At 39.6% G+C, this 15,186-nt stretch overlaps 1 protein-coding gene and 1 pseudogene across 4 annotated transcripts in view; both read right to left on the bottom strand.

Annotated features, from left to right (window-relative positions):
* The window catches only part of ABL2 (ABL proto-oncogene 2, non-receptor tyrosine kinase), a 114,271-nt gene that overhangs the window by 67,991 nt on the left and 31,094 nt on the right, over positions 1 to 15,186 (bottom strand). The gene's annotated exons all lie outside the window — the stretch shown is intronic.
* LOC116575862 lies at positions 1,932 to 5,184 on the bottom strand (annotated as a pseudogene).

Raw genomic sequence — 15,186 nt, 5'->3', positions numbered from 1 at the left:
AAAAAGAAAAGAAAAGAAAATGTGCAAACTCAAATGTACTGATCTAGAAGGGTATCTTGTCCAGCTATTTAAATGCTCAAATAATTCCTCTACAGGAAATTAAGTGTGAAATTCTAATTTTTGTACCCAACATCTCAATCCCCCAATAAGCAAAACCATGATGTATGTATGATGTACAATATATACTCATTAAAATACTGATTATTTCACAAGTGAAGTGTCCATGTAATTTTCACTTAGGAAGGCCAAAGAAAAAAAAGAAAGAAAAAGGGCAGGAATACTGAACACATAACATTACATAATGTAAACATGAGGAAACAACAACAACAGCTAACTTAAAGACTTATTTTAATAATAGAAGATGCCTATGAAGAACAGGCTAAGAGCTATGGGGTACTAAGGAAAATAACACATGGTACCTGGCCTTCAAGCATGTCATATCTTATGAGAGAAACAAAGAAGTCAATCAGCTATCATATACAGAGATGTGACCTGAATGTTTTGATATCATAGAACAAGAGTGCTTACAAAAGCAGAGAAGGGCTCTTGATAAAGGATTCTTGGCCTGAGTCTTAGCCATGGAATAAAAGTTATGTCAAAAACTACAGCTTCAAGATACAGACACAGAATAGACAGAGACAGAGAGAGATTCATTCTCTCCAGAAGGATTTCTGGACCATGTATGTGCCAGGCATAGACCACACTGATGGAACTAAACGGATTTTAGTGCCGCTGGAACCTAGAGAGCATGTACGAGACAAGGCAGGCACCAGATCATGAGAGCCTTGGATGGCGCTCTGCTAAGGAGTTTAGACATCATCCTTAAGATGGTAAGAAATGAAAGCTTTTTTTTTTTTTTTAAAGATCTTTATTTATTTGACACACAGAGAGAGACGAGAGATGGAATACAAGCAGGAGGAGTGGGAGAGGAAGAAGCAGGCTCCCCGCTGAGCAAGGAGCCCAATGTGGGGCTCAATTCCAGGACCCTTAGATAACAACCCGAGCTGAAGGCAGCCGCCTAACCACTGAGCCACCCAGGCGCCCCAGAAATGAAAGCTCTTAAGGAAGTAACAAGATCAAAGCTGTACCACTCAGATTCTGACTCAGGCTTTCTTATACATTCTCTCCAAGGACCTGGCGCAAAGTCTCCAGAGAGAGGGAAGAAACAAGCAGATACAACCCCCATTTCACAGATATTGTAGGAGGGAGCATCAGCTACTAATAAGGTTTACCATTTCCCTAGCCTCCTGTTCTATCATCAGACTCCATTCTAGGGAGGTAAAAGGTTTCAGTACCAGTAGCAGGCAGGAGACAGAAAGTGGTAACAGATAAGGGGAGTTCTTCTGACCAAAGTGAATTTAAGGATCATCCATAGGAAACTATTCCTATTTTAAACAGAGTATTACAGGAACAAAATATATATAATCTAAAGCATATTAGAACATTATCTGAGAAGATGAGGAGTTTGATGTCGTGTGTCTTTTACCACAATTAAAACAACTTTTAAAAAAAGAAAAAAAGGGGCGCCTGGGTGGCTCAGTGGGTTAAAGCCTCTGCCTTCGGCTCAGGTCATGGTCCCGGGGTCCTGGGATCAAGCCCCACATCGGGCTCTCTGCTCGGTGGGAAGCCTGCTTCTCTTCCTCTCTCTCTGCCTGCTTGTGATCTCTGTCTGTCAAATAAATAAATAAAATCTTAAAAAAAAAAAAAAAAAAGCCTCTCCTTCGGCTCAGGTCATGATCTCAGGGTCCTGGGATCGACCCCTCCCCTCCCCCGCATGGCCTCTCTGCTCAGCAAGAAGCCTGCTTCCCTTCCTCTTCCTCTGCCTGCCTCTCTGCCTGCTTGTGATCTGTCTGTCAAATAAATAAATAAAATATTTAAAAATATATTAAAAAAAAAGAAAAAGAAAAAAAGCCTAAAATTTAGGCAACCTATTTTCATACTCTGGCAAACATTAAAAATGGTAAGTTCATATTATATTTAATTACAATTCCTTCATTCCTCCTTCACATTTAAAGAACTGTTCAAAATCTACCCCAAACACAAAACTAAATGTGTAAGAACACAAAGAAAAAGAATAATTACTATCTTGCTGGGGGACAGAAGACAATCATATCCCAAACAGATGTTATCTAAGAGCCAACTATCCATTCCAAGAGATCTTGCAATGGTGCAAATTGCTTCCATAAAGAATGCACATGGATTTGGGCAGACACATTTGACAGCACAGCTGTCTGTCCAGGCACGCTGATGAAAGAATAGTAAACTCCTACTTGTCCTGTCCTCTACGCACCTTAAGTCTCCTTACAAAAGGAGGTTTAAACAAAACTGTCATACTTAAGCCTCTAGTATGCGCGCACGTGTGTGTGTGTGTGTGTTCAGTAAGGTCAGTTAGATAATATCAGAAGCAATAAACCCTTTAACATCACCCTTACCCTAAAGTTAGTCTCTGAAGACTTCTGAACAAAATTAACTTTGTTTATGTACATTTATTAACTCTTGATTTGAGGTTGCCCTTCAGTTTCAAAGGGAAGGTAATAAGCCACTAGCTTTCAGAAAATTGATACAGTACGGTAAAGGAGTGCATATTGAGAATCAGAGTAACAGAGTTAGGAGTCCTAACTTTGTTACCTTGGGGCAACTGTCCAACCTCTCTAAGCTTCAGTTTTTCATCAAACACGAATAATGATGTTTACACTAGTTACATTACAGAGTTGCTTGAAGATCAAAGAACTAAATGTAACCTTACCTTATCCACACACTGCAATGCACCCTTCTCAGCAATTTCAATTTCATGCAACCACTACTGAACACATCTTCTATCCTATTAGCTCATTCCTTCTCGTACAGGAGCTCCTGCCACCATCTGATCCCAGCAGAACCTCAAACCTATTGACCCAACCATCTTTTTATACTCTCCCTCCCTGCTGAGTCCCCTCTTCTCTCCTTACCAAGTTTAAACTCCATGATGCATCATGATCATTCACACCTCTCTCACTTGGACATACTCACTTTGCAAAACCACAATCCTGCTTAAATTCAATTCTCTGTTCTCCTACTACTCAAGGAGAGTACTCGAGCAAAAAAGCACACAACCAAGCTGAATGGCCTCTTTTAACTCATGACCTTTAACCTCAAGTGAGCCCTGAGTTCTGCCTGGTAATCATAATCTATTTCCCTAGCCCATGCACTCTCCCACTTCTCTAAACACTTACATGCTCTCTCCTCTTCTCAAACTTCTAATATCTTCTTCCATGCCCTTTCCCACTCTCAGCTGATGACTTGCTTAGAAAATTAAAGCAGTCAGAAGAGGATTTACAGGAATTATCATAGCACCCACCCACCGCGTATCAGCATCTATCTGCCCCATATGTTCTGCCTTCCTTCTTGTTATGATAAATGAACTACTATCTTTTCTCTATCTAACCCCTTCCCTCCTGTACAAGCTCCAATCCCTAACACCACCAATTCTCCTCCTCTTCTGTATCATCAGCTTTTTTCCTTCCCTTTTTCCCCTCTATACCACATCACTTCCATGAGCATACAAAATACCTATGAAAATGCTGTAACTCCTATCACAAAAACAGTATGAGCAGAAACAATGCCAGGTAGAACTAAAAAGAAACACAAAGCAAAATGAAAACAGGCCTCTGGATCCCCACATCTCTGAGCAGGAAACTGGCTGAAAGAAAAAAAATTACTCCATTGCAAACATGGGCTTCCTTCAGGGAAGACTAAAAAGGACTGAACAAAGGAAGCTAAGAAGGGCTACTTAACTTTTACAATATCATACAACTAAATAAGTGGCAGGATTAGGATATGAACTCAGAAGGCTACATTCTTTCCCCCTCCCAGGCTTTAATTCTCTTTATTTTTCTTCTATAAAACTATAGTGGTGGCCACAGCAGGAGCCTGGGTCCTCTACACCCTCTAGTGTGGGTCCTTACAAGCTGGTTGGTGAATCCCCCGATAGGGAGATTTGGTGAACACAGTCTCTTTCAGAGGTTGGGACGGAGGGTGGGGGGGATGTGAGATAGCTGTAGGTCTTGGAAATGGCATCCAAAGTGGCCTTGGCAAAATCGCCCAAAGTGACAGTGCAGCCCCTGGCCAAGGTGCAGGAGCTGTCAGTATTAGCCATCATCAGGAGTTCCTTGGGCGGCTGAGACAATGCCAGCGCCTTTGGAGGCAGGGATGAGGTGCACAAGGAGAGCCACAGTGGCCGGTCACCTTGTGAGGGACAGTGTGGGGCTGGCTGATCTTGTTCCCCTTGTAGTTTCAGAGCACAGGGACAACAGAGAGTTTAGCCAGGATCATGGCCCCATGGATGGCAGTGGCTACCTCCCTGAAGCACTTAACACCCAGACCAACATGTCCACTGTACTCTTCGATGGCAACAAATGCCTAGAATCTGGTCCACAGGGCAGCAGGCATCTGCTTCTGCACAGGCATAATCTTCAAAACCTCATCCTTGAGGGATGCCCCAAGGAAAGAGTCAGTGATCTCAGACTCCCTGACGGGCTGGGAGAAGAGATCTCCAGAGACTTGATCTTCATGTCCTTGAACAGGTGGCCCAGCCTGGTGACCCGGAACCACTCCTTGACTTCGGCTAGGCCTCAGCGCCACCCCACCCATAGCCAAGACTCATCCTGGATGCCGCTATGTCCACCAGCCTCCCACTGCAGCCCCCACACCCACTCTGGGTCTCTGGGTCTCTGGGCCCTTCTGCAGCACCAGCATCATCCATAGATTGGTGTTTTCTAGAAGAAAAGGTCTACATTCTTAACACACATTATCTCATTAAACCTTTACAATGCTGTGACATAAGCACTGTTATTACTCCCATTTTACAAAAGGGAAAACTGACTTAGTGATTTAATATACATTTAATACTCAGTGTTTTAATATACATCCAAAATGTATTTAACAACTACACTATATTCAGAATTGAAATAAAACTTTCAAAACAAAAAGATACACAGGATATATATTTACAGTCCTCTAAAGTGTGCTTTTACAAAAAAATTACTCCATCAAAATTTTATTCTTAAGGGCCTCATTACCTCAAAGCTTTGGAAACTAAATACTTTATTGGGAGTTAATAAAATTTGTCTCTACAAATCTGTAAAAATTTGGCTTGCTAAATAATCATGTCAAAAAGAGTTTGGGCGGGGGGAGGCACCTGGGTGGCTCAGTGGGTTAAAGCCTCTAACTTCGACTCAGGTCATGATCCCAGGGTCCTAGGATCCAGCCCCGCATCAGGCTCTCTGCTCAGCGGGGAGCCTGCTTCCATTCCTCTCTCTGCCTGCCTCTCTGCCTACTTGTGATCTCTCTCTGTCAAATAAATAAATAAAATCTTAAATTTAAAAAAAAATGTTTAAGGGGCACCTGGGTGGCTCAGTGGGTTAAGCCTCTGCCTTCGGCTCAGGTCATGATCCCAGGGGCCTGGGATTGAGTCCCGCATGGGGCTCTCTGCTCAGCAGGGAGCCTGCTTCTCCTCATCTCTCTCTCTGTCTGTCTCTCTGCCTATTTGTGATCTCTCTCTCTGTCAAATAAATAAATAAAATCTTTTAAAAAAAAATGTTTAAGGATAAAGTTACTTAAAATTTTTAAAAGTTATTTGTAAAGATACTTTCTCTATTTAATTTAAACTATTAAATTAAAATGGTACTAAAAACATCCTTAGCTGTATGTTAAAATCAAGTGTCCCAAAGATTCTTACCAGCAAGACCATAATAATCTACTTTCAGTTATTTGTACCTCAAAAAATAGCAACAAATGCCCTAAAATTTTCCATAAATCAGATATCCTATAAAGCCAAACTGTTTCTTCATACTAAAATTAGTAAGGTTCGGGGGCACCTGGCTGGCTCAGTTGGTTAAGTTTCTGTCTTTTGCTCAGGTCCTGATCCCAGGATCCTGGGACTAATAAGCCAATTATGGCGCTCCTTAATCAGCGGGGGAGTCTGCTTTTCCCTCTGCCATTCCTCTTACCCACATGCACTCGTGCTGTGGGAAAAAATCTTTAAAAAATAAAAATAAAATTGGTAAGGTTCTAGAAGATTTTAACAGATAAGTTGCCACTTATACTTTTGCACACTTAACTCTTCTAAATAACTTTAACTATGAAAAATACTAATTCAAATAAAAATATTTAAGGAAGCAATAAACAGTCATAAAGCTGGCAATTAAGACTGAAAGTTTAGATAATGTATTCCTAGAAAATACAGGTTCACTTTCACTAACAAGACTTACTTGTTTTGATAATAAGACTGTTAGTTCTTAGCAATTTAACAACAACAAAATTCCTGTCTTTGTTAATATACAACTAAAATAGTCAAAAAACTGTAACTCAAAAACAAACATAAGGCAAAAAACTGTGGAAGAGCACTGAACTGGAAGTCAAGACCTGAGTTCTAATCCTTCCTCCATCGTAACCGGATATGAAAATTTACCACTGTGTTTCTACTTCTCCAACCTGTAAAAATAAGGGGCAGGGGAAGGTTATTTTCAGCTCCAAAATCTTTTTTTTTTTTAAGATTTTATTTATTTATTTGACAGAGAGAGATCACAAGTAGGCAGAGAGGCAGGCAGAGAGAGAGAGAGGAGGAAGCAGGCTCCCTGCTGAGCAGAGAGCCCGATGCGGGACTCGATCCCAGGACCCTGAGATCATGACCCGAGCCGAAGGCAGCGGCTCAACCCACTGAGCCACCCAGGCGCCCCAGCTCAAAAATCTTTTGATTCCATGAACCAAACTGAGGGATATATTTTGTTTTCGTATTTTAGGAACTCTAGAGAAGTGATCAAATTAGCAGAAATCAAGAATAAATAATCGATGCCCTTTTAGACTGTAACTACAATTATGTAGTATGCCTAAGTTGTACAAGATAGCTTTGGTATTCATTCTCAGAGTTCTTTTGGAGTGTACACGTTAAGTCATTTTAACTCTCTCTGAACTTGACTGGATCCAGCAATTCCTTATTTAAAAGTTTTCCTAAACTCTGAATATGCTAGGCTCTCCCTTTAACTTTCATTTTCTATTCCTCTTCTCCTTCCAACACTATCTACATTTCAGTATGCTTCGCAGTGACCATTTTGCTTATCTACTTCCTATACCTTTACCATGCCTGGTTTTTAATGCCTCCCTTATCCATGATTTCATTTTTCTTTTAAAGACACAATACACCTGAACACATATAAGGGAATGGGAGAGGGTCAGGGAGAAGGAGAGAGAGAATCCCAAGCAGGTGCCGCACCTAGTGAGGAGGTGGGGCTCAATGTCAGGACCCTGAGATCATGCCCTGAGCCATAACGTGAGCCAAGATCAAGGGTCAAGTGAGCCACCAGGCAGCCCCATTTTTTTATTCAAAGTGTCCCTAAGTCTATGCCCCCCCAAAGGGGGGGGGCTCTGTTGACCCAGTTAGATATTAAGAGTTCTGAGATCCTCAAATTTCAGATTTATTCCCTATGATGCAACTCCTTTCCACATTATCAGACATAGCAGGTTTGCTAGCAAATTCAGATATATTATTCAATCATTCAGAAGTTTAAATTTTACATGTTGACATTTTTATATTCCATTTGTTTTCATCACTAGCAACCTGCTTGCTTAAAGTCTAAGAATTTTAACTTTTAAATACTTCTCAGCACATTGATACATGCTGGAGAAACCAAAGCAGTTTCAAATTTGAAATGTTACCTAGTAAAAGTAGAGAGGAAAAAATAGCACCCAATATTTAATTTCTCAAAACTCTACTGCTCAGCCTTTTTTGGAAGGCCTAAGGAATAAAAATTTATTTCATGCTATAACTATAAAAGGTATTGAAGATTCTTTTAGGAATCTTACCACCTTTCTTCAAGATCCAAGTGATACATAGGGGATCTAATCAAATTTAAATCACTACAGAGTTTTGACTATAATTCCTAAAGTTACTATTTGAAAATATAAACACTTATTATGAATTCACTTTTATTTCATACCCTGTCTTCAATGGTAGAAAGTCACATCCCAGAGAGAAATGACACCTAACTAAATTTGATAAAACCCACTTTACCTAATACAGTGCTACATATTCGATGGCTATTTTAGAGTCATGTGTCTCTCTGCTTTCATCCCTGTCCCCAAGAATTTATTCTCCCCAAAGCAGGCAGACTGAAACTTTTAAATATAACCCCCATGGCCCAAGATTCCCATCCTACTCAGAATAAAGTCCTAATTCCTTACGATGGTAAGCAAGCCTTCTGTAAACTGGTCCTCAGCAGTCTCCCTCATCCCACATGCAACTTTTACCTTCTTTCTCCTTCTACAGATTATCTCTCAGCATTCTCCCACCAAGTCAGTCCTCTCTAGCCAGTCCTCCTCTACCACTCCAGAAGGATACCTCTGCCTTGAAAATGTTCTCCAGAGATGTCCTTGATGGTCCTCTCCCTGGAATACTTAACTCCTGAAAGCCCTAAGTCTCATTCCTTCGGATCATTCAGTTCTCTGCTGAAAAATCACCCTCTCAGCCAGAGGCTTTCTCTCACCATTCTATCATCAACAGTAGCACCCCTTGGGTCCGCTCTTTTACTCAGCAGTATTTTTCTCCTCGATCTCATCACCATAGTTATTTAGTGCCTGTCTCCAACCACTACCACTTACCACAAAGGCAGGAGTCTCATTTGTTCACTAACATACTCCCAGTGTCAAGAAAGTGTGTGGTAGGTGCTCAATAACAGTTAAATACAGGAAAATCTGAAATGCCTCACTCAGGAAGTCATGCTGTCATTATTATTCAAGCATACTAAAAAAGTCCTTTAAATAATATTTAAAGTGTTATTTAAACTAGGAATGTCGCTTGCCTCTAAGGAAGAGAAACAGGTAGCTGAGGGCAGAGAGATGCAGGGCAATTAAATGTATATACCTCTGGGGCACCTGGGTGGCCCAGTAGGGTAAGCATCTGCCTTCGGCTCAGGTCATGATCCCAGGGTCCTGGGATGAAGCCCTACATCGGGCTCCCTGCTCAGCGGGGAGTCTGCTTCTCTCTCTGCCTCTGCCTCTCCCCTGGCATGCTCTGACAAATAGTATCTTAAAAAAAAAATTAAAAATAACTGTATACCTCTTATAATCTTGAACTGTCTTAATGTGTTAACACTATATTAATGTGCTAACTTCATTAACTATATTAATGTGTTAACTTAAATCTTGAACTGGACCAATGTGTGATTCGTCTTAATATTTATAAAATTTCAAATTTAATAGTAATATTGTTGCTTAACTTATGTAAACACTCCAGTTCAATCCTGCATTTTCAAGATATGGAATACTGGGGCGCCTGTGAGGCTCAGTCATTAAGCATATACCTTCTGCTAAGGTTATGATCCCAGGGTCCTGGGTCCAAGCCTGCCCCTGCTTGGCAGGCGGCCAGTTTCTCCCTCTCCCACTCCCCCGCTTGTGTTCCCTCTCTTGCTGTGTCTCTCTCTGCCAAATAAATAAAACCTTTAAGGAAAAAAAAAAAAAGATATGGAATACTACTTGCAAAAATACAGCATTCTTTATGTTGTTCTGGGATGTTTTAATATGATTCTTCAGGAATTTCTCAGAGCACAAGAAGTTTTATGCTCCTTCTTTAATGCTCCCTTTAGTCTTATATTAACTAGCAATCACCTGGTCACTAGGAATTTGTTAGCCACATTCACTAGTTCACTAGTAAACAAGATAAACAGTATGATAATACCTTTACTAATTATAGGGTTGTATGCCAATGGTATTATCAGAAACTTGGTCATTAAAGAGAGCAATAACAAAGACTACTCCAAGGTCAGGCTCTAGTGTATCAGGAAGGTAAAGTCTTAGGTCTGGTAATGGGATTGGGTGGGAAGAATGTTGGAAAAGGAGAAGTGAAAGCAGCTACTGTCACTCCCCTAACCATCGCAGCTAATACATAGTTAACCAGAAAGTCCCTCCCAGTTCTCTTGAAAACAGTATTCCTCTCACAGGATAGGAAGGACACAAGAAGGTTCCTTACAAAAGAGGAAACCCAGCAAGATAGGGATAAACTCCTTCAAGGACCAATATTAACTCTAACAACCTTCCAAGTACTTTCTACTTGTATTTTATCACAAAGGATCAGAATTATAAAACTAACTTGGAAAGAATAAACACTGATTTCTGCCAAGCATCCGCTAACAGATTATTATACTTCTTAATTTTCAAATTCAGATAGTACTGGATACTTATCCAACTCTTGTATATTAAGACATTAGGTATTACATGGTAGTATGACAAGCATAATCTTTCTGTCTTTAATCACTTAAACTATATACACCTATTTCCCCATTATTTAAATAATCTCTACAATTACTACTAAAAAAAAAAACTTCTCCCCTTGAATTATTAAGAAACAGTCTACATAGTGTTATATGAAAGATGGAACCATTAATTACTCCCTAAACTGAAGTTAGAGAAAAAAGTTGAACAATCAACTGGAATCTGTCCTATAAAACTAAGTTCAACCGTAATTTAAATAAATAAATTAAGTTTGGACCTAAACAAAAGCACCATAAATGGTCTTTAGTTTCCTTTAAACACACACACATTTCACTGCAAACAAAAACATACAGAAACAATAGAGCAACTGTAATACACTGGACATTCTGCCTTTCCTCTATAGCCAAAATATAACAAAACATGAACCAGTGATAGTTCAAGTCACTGTATACAAGAGGGAGCTTACTAATGAGACTTAGTAGTTACAGAATTAATTAAGAAAAATGGCTCATAGGACTATTCTGGCTCTCATTATACCACAGGTATGTACAGCTAGCATCAAGGTCATGCCAGTCAATCTATCCAGAAGCACAACCAAAAAGCCATATTATCACATTCTCTAGCTCCTTCCCCATTTTGCTAGGGAAAAAGAGATAAAACAAAAAAATATGGAATCAGAATGTCAAATAAAATGTTTCCACCCAATACTGTTACTTCTTTAATACCCTGTAAAGGTTATCACCCAACTCTAATCAAAACAAACTTACTGAATAATTCCTTCACTGCTTTATTTTCTGCACGAGAATAAATAAACGTTTTCTCTCTCTTTTTTTAAAGATTTTATTTATTTGTCAGAGAGAAAGGGAGAGAGCACAAGCAGGGATGTGGCAGGTATAGGGAGAAGCCGGCTCCCTGCTGAGCAAGAAGCCTGATGGGGGACTTGATCTCAGGATCCTGGGATCAGGACACAAGCCAAAGACAAATAAATGCTTGACTGACTGAGCCACCCAGGTGTCCCTAAATATACTTGTTCTTATCCCAGCCTGCCTTTCCATTTTCTAAATCATGCTGTCATGATGGCACATGATTTCACCCATTTGTTGGGTTTATAAATAGTAGAAATCAGGTAAACTGAAGAGTTAAATCAGAAAAGTCACTTAACCTAAAGATATTTGTGTGCACATAAAAGTCATGTACATCCTATGCAGAAAATGTGTACAATCCTATAATAGACAAAAATTTTTAAATGAATCTAGAAAAAACAGTAAAATTTTGGTTAACTGAAGTACTTTCTGAAACATAAGTCTGATAACCTTTTCCTAATTCAAGAGACTAAATTTTCTGAGACTAAATTTCTTGAAACTTTGCTATTTTTTTTTATTTTTTATTAACATATAATGAATTATTAGCCCCAGGAGTACAGGTCTGTGAATCGCCAGTAAACTTTGCTATTTTAAAAACAGAACTCAATTTTTTACATTTTTTGAGAGTATTAAATAATTGCACTGTGTCTACTTAAATTACCAGAGAGAAATCAAGATAATACTAAATTCTGTTGAATGCCTTTAATAGCAGCACCAACGGTCCTGTGTTACATGTAGCTAAGGTCATATTTCATTTCTAAGTTAAGAGATTCAAAGATCATATATCATACAATGGAGAAAATTTAACAAACTCAAACCAAATATCACCTTTTTTGCCTTCCCAAGGAAAAGCACAATTTGAAAATAAATGAGAAACCTTTCCTGTACTAGAAAATAAAAATAACCAGTTTTTTCTAAAGTGCTCAAAGAATTAAGTTTAAGGGACTACCATCAGAAATACTGGCCAAGGAATCACACTGAGTTTCCACACTTTAAAAATGCAGCAAATTCCATTATCCCATTTATACGTGGACTCTAAAATAGTCAAATTCAGAAACAAAGAGTACAATGATGGTTGTTCTGGGGAGAGGAAGGGAATGAGAACATTCTGGTCAGAGGGTACAAAGTTTCAGTTATGCGAAATGAATAAATTCTGGAAAACTGTGGTCTAGTATGGTGACTATGCTTAATAAAATGGGTCAAATACCCGAAATTTGCTGAGAGTAGGTCTTAAGAGTTCTCACCATACCAAAAAATAAAAAAAGAAAATGATTAGCTTGTGTTCACTTCACAAAATATATGTATATCAGAACATCATGTTGTATCGTCAACATACAACAAAATATAAACATGCAACTTGATATTTTTGAGAGCTAGCGAATGTGTGGGCACAGGAGCAGGGGGAGGGGAAGAGTGAGAGAGACAAGCAGACTCCCTGCTGAGCATCCATCCAAGATCCAGGGATCACTGCCTGAGCTGAAGGTAGACACTTAACCGACTGAGCCACCCAGACGCCCACAACTTGATGTTCTAATCAAATGTATACAATTCCTATTTGTCAATTATACCTTTAAAAAGTCAGGAAAATCCTGCAAATTCTTCCATAGGTAACTATTATTGTTAAATTAATAGCCCAAAACAGACCGAAAAGTCTTTTTTTTTTTTCCATATAAGTAAATAGGAAAGTAGTAATTTTTAAATAGGTAATTTTTAAAGACTTGTTTTTTAATTTCTTTATTTGACAGAAAGAGACACAGGGAACAACACAAGCAGGGTTGGTGGGAGAGGGAGAAGCAGACTTCCCGCTGAGCAGGGAGCCTGATGTGGGGCTCGACCCTAGGACCCCAGGATCATGACCTGAGCTGAAGGCAGATGCTTAATGACTGAGCCACCCAGGCACCCCAAACAGGAGATAATTTTCTTTTTTTTTCTTTTTTTTTTTTAAAGATTTTATTTATTTATTTGACAGACAGAGATCACAGGTAGGCAGAGAGGCCGGCAGAGAGAAAGGAGGAAGCAGGCTCCCTGCTGAGCAGAGAGCCCCCTGTGGGGCTCGATCCCAGGACACTGGGATCATGACCTGAGCCGAAAGCAGAGGCTTTAACCCACTGAGCCACCCAGGCGCCCCGAGGTAATTTTAAAACTTTGTATAGTGGCAACTGGATTTTCTTTCTAAGTCCTGGAGTATCCCCTAGTGGACTGGTAAGGAACAGGTTTCTTTTGCTTATTAAGTTGAATTTCAAGTCTCTGACAGTAACAAATTCACTAACAGTACTAATCCCCAAAGCATGTATTTTTCCAATCTTCTATAATAATTTCCTAATAATTTAAAAGAAAGGAAATTATTTTGGAAATTACTCATACCATCTCACTGATCTGAAGGTCAATGAAATTATGAATATCAAGTAGAGTGTTTCCCAAAGAGCCAGAGGTTACCAGAAATGAATTTGAGAAACTATGAAAGGGGGTTGAAAATGATTCTTTACATACTATGTAATTTCTGAAAACATGTGGGAATTTGAAGAACGACTAAAAAATAATTTTTAAGGCATCAACAACCTATACACAAATAAAAACAACACAATGACTATTTCATGTTTTTGCAAGCAAGCAAAATCTACTGAAGAGTAGTACACAAAAAAAGTACACAAAATCTTTCAATCATACTTGAATGCACTGAAAACAATGCTATCCTCCTTCTTCCATCCACACCATCTTTACGCATTCTGTTCCCCCTATTTAAGACACTCTTCCCCACTCCGACCCATGGACCTAATTAATGGCTACCCACCCTTCAAACCTCAACTAAATCAACACTAACCTCCCTGACTAGATACAATTCTATTACTGCTTCTCATAACATTATGTACCTCAACTTTTACAGATTTATTTAAGCAATGTCTGCTTGTTTTATTACAGGGTTATTTAGAGAGTCTATTATCTTACAGGGCTGTTGGAACAATTTAGTAACACCTCTGTAAACCACCTTTTAACAATGCCAGCCATCATGTAAACACTATTAGTACTGGCCCCATTAAACCTGTCAGAAATAGGGGCTCCTGGGTGGCTCAGTGGGTTAGGCCGCTGCCTTTGGCTCAGGTCATGATCTCAGGGTCCTGGGATCGAGTCCCGCATCGGGCTCTCTGCTCAGCGGGGAGCCTGCTTCCTCCTCTCTCTCTCTCTGCCTGCCTCTATGCCTACTTGTGATCTCTCTCTCTGTCAAATAAATAAATAAATAATCTTTAAAAAAAAAAAAAAACCTGTCAGAAATAAAATGTGCTTCTGTCATTTAAGATTTTTCCTTAGAGGGACGCCTGGGTGGCTCAGTTGGTTAAGCAGCTGCCTTCGGCTCAGGTCACGATCCCAGCGTCCTGGGATCGAGTCCCGCATCGGGCTCCTTGCTCCGCGGGGAGCCTGCTTCTCCCTCTGACTCTGCCTTCCACTCTATCTGCCTGTGCTCACTCTCGCTCGCTCTCTCTCTGACAAATAAATTTAAAAAAAAAAATCTTTAAAAAAAAAAAAAAAAAGATTTTTCCTTAGAGTTTTATTCTGTTGTTAAAAACCACTTTATTGGGGCACATGGGTGGCTCAGTCAGTTAAGCCCCTGCCTTCAGTTCAGGTCATGATCTCAGGGTCCTGGGATCAAGTCCCACATCGGGCTCTCTGCTCAGTGGACAGTCTGCTTCTCCCTCTACCTTGCTTGTACTCTTATGCTTTCTCTGGCTCTTGTGCTCTCTCTCTGGAAAATAAATAAATAAAATCTTAAAGAAAAAAACAAGAAAACAGTATGGCAGCTCCTCAAAAGATTAAAATACAATTACTATGCAATCCAACAATTCCACTCTGGATATGTAACCCAAAGAAATTAAAGCAGGGCTCAAAGAGACATTTGTATACATTATGTTCACAGCAGCATTATTCACAATAGTCAAAACGTGGAAGTAACCCAAATGGTCCACTGACAGAGGAATAAATAAGATGTGGTACACGCATACAATGAAATATCATTCAGCCATAAAAAGGAAATTCTGAACATGCTACAACATGGGTGAACATTGAGGACATCATGTTAAATGAAATA

This window comes from Mustela erminea, chromosome 17 (assembly GCF_009829155.1).
Source record: "Mustela erminea isolate mMusErm1 chromosome 17, mMusErm1.Pri, whole genome shotgun sequence".
Taxonomy (NCBI): domain Eukaryota; kingdom Metazoa; phylum Chordata; class Mammalia; order Carnivora; family Mustelidae; genus Mustela; species Mustela erminea.
The sequence above is the reverse complement of the archived record's forward strand: the minus strand, read 5'-3'. Positions and strand labels throughout refer to the sequence as shown.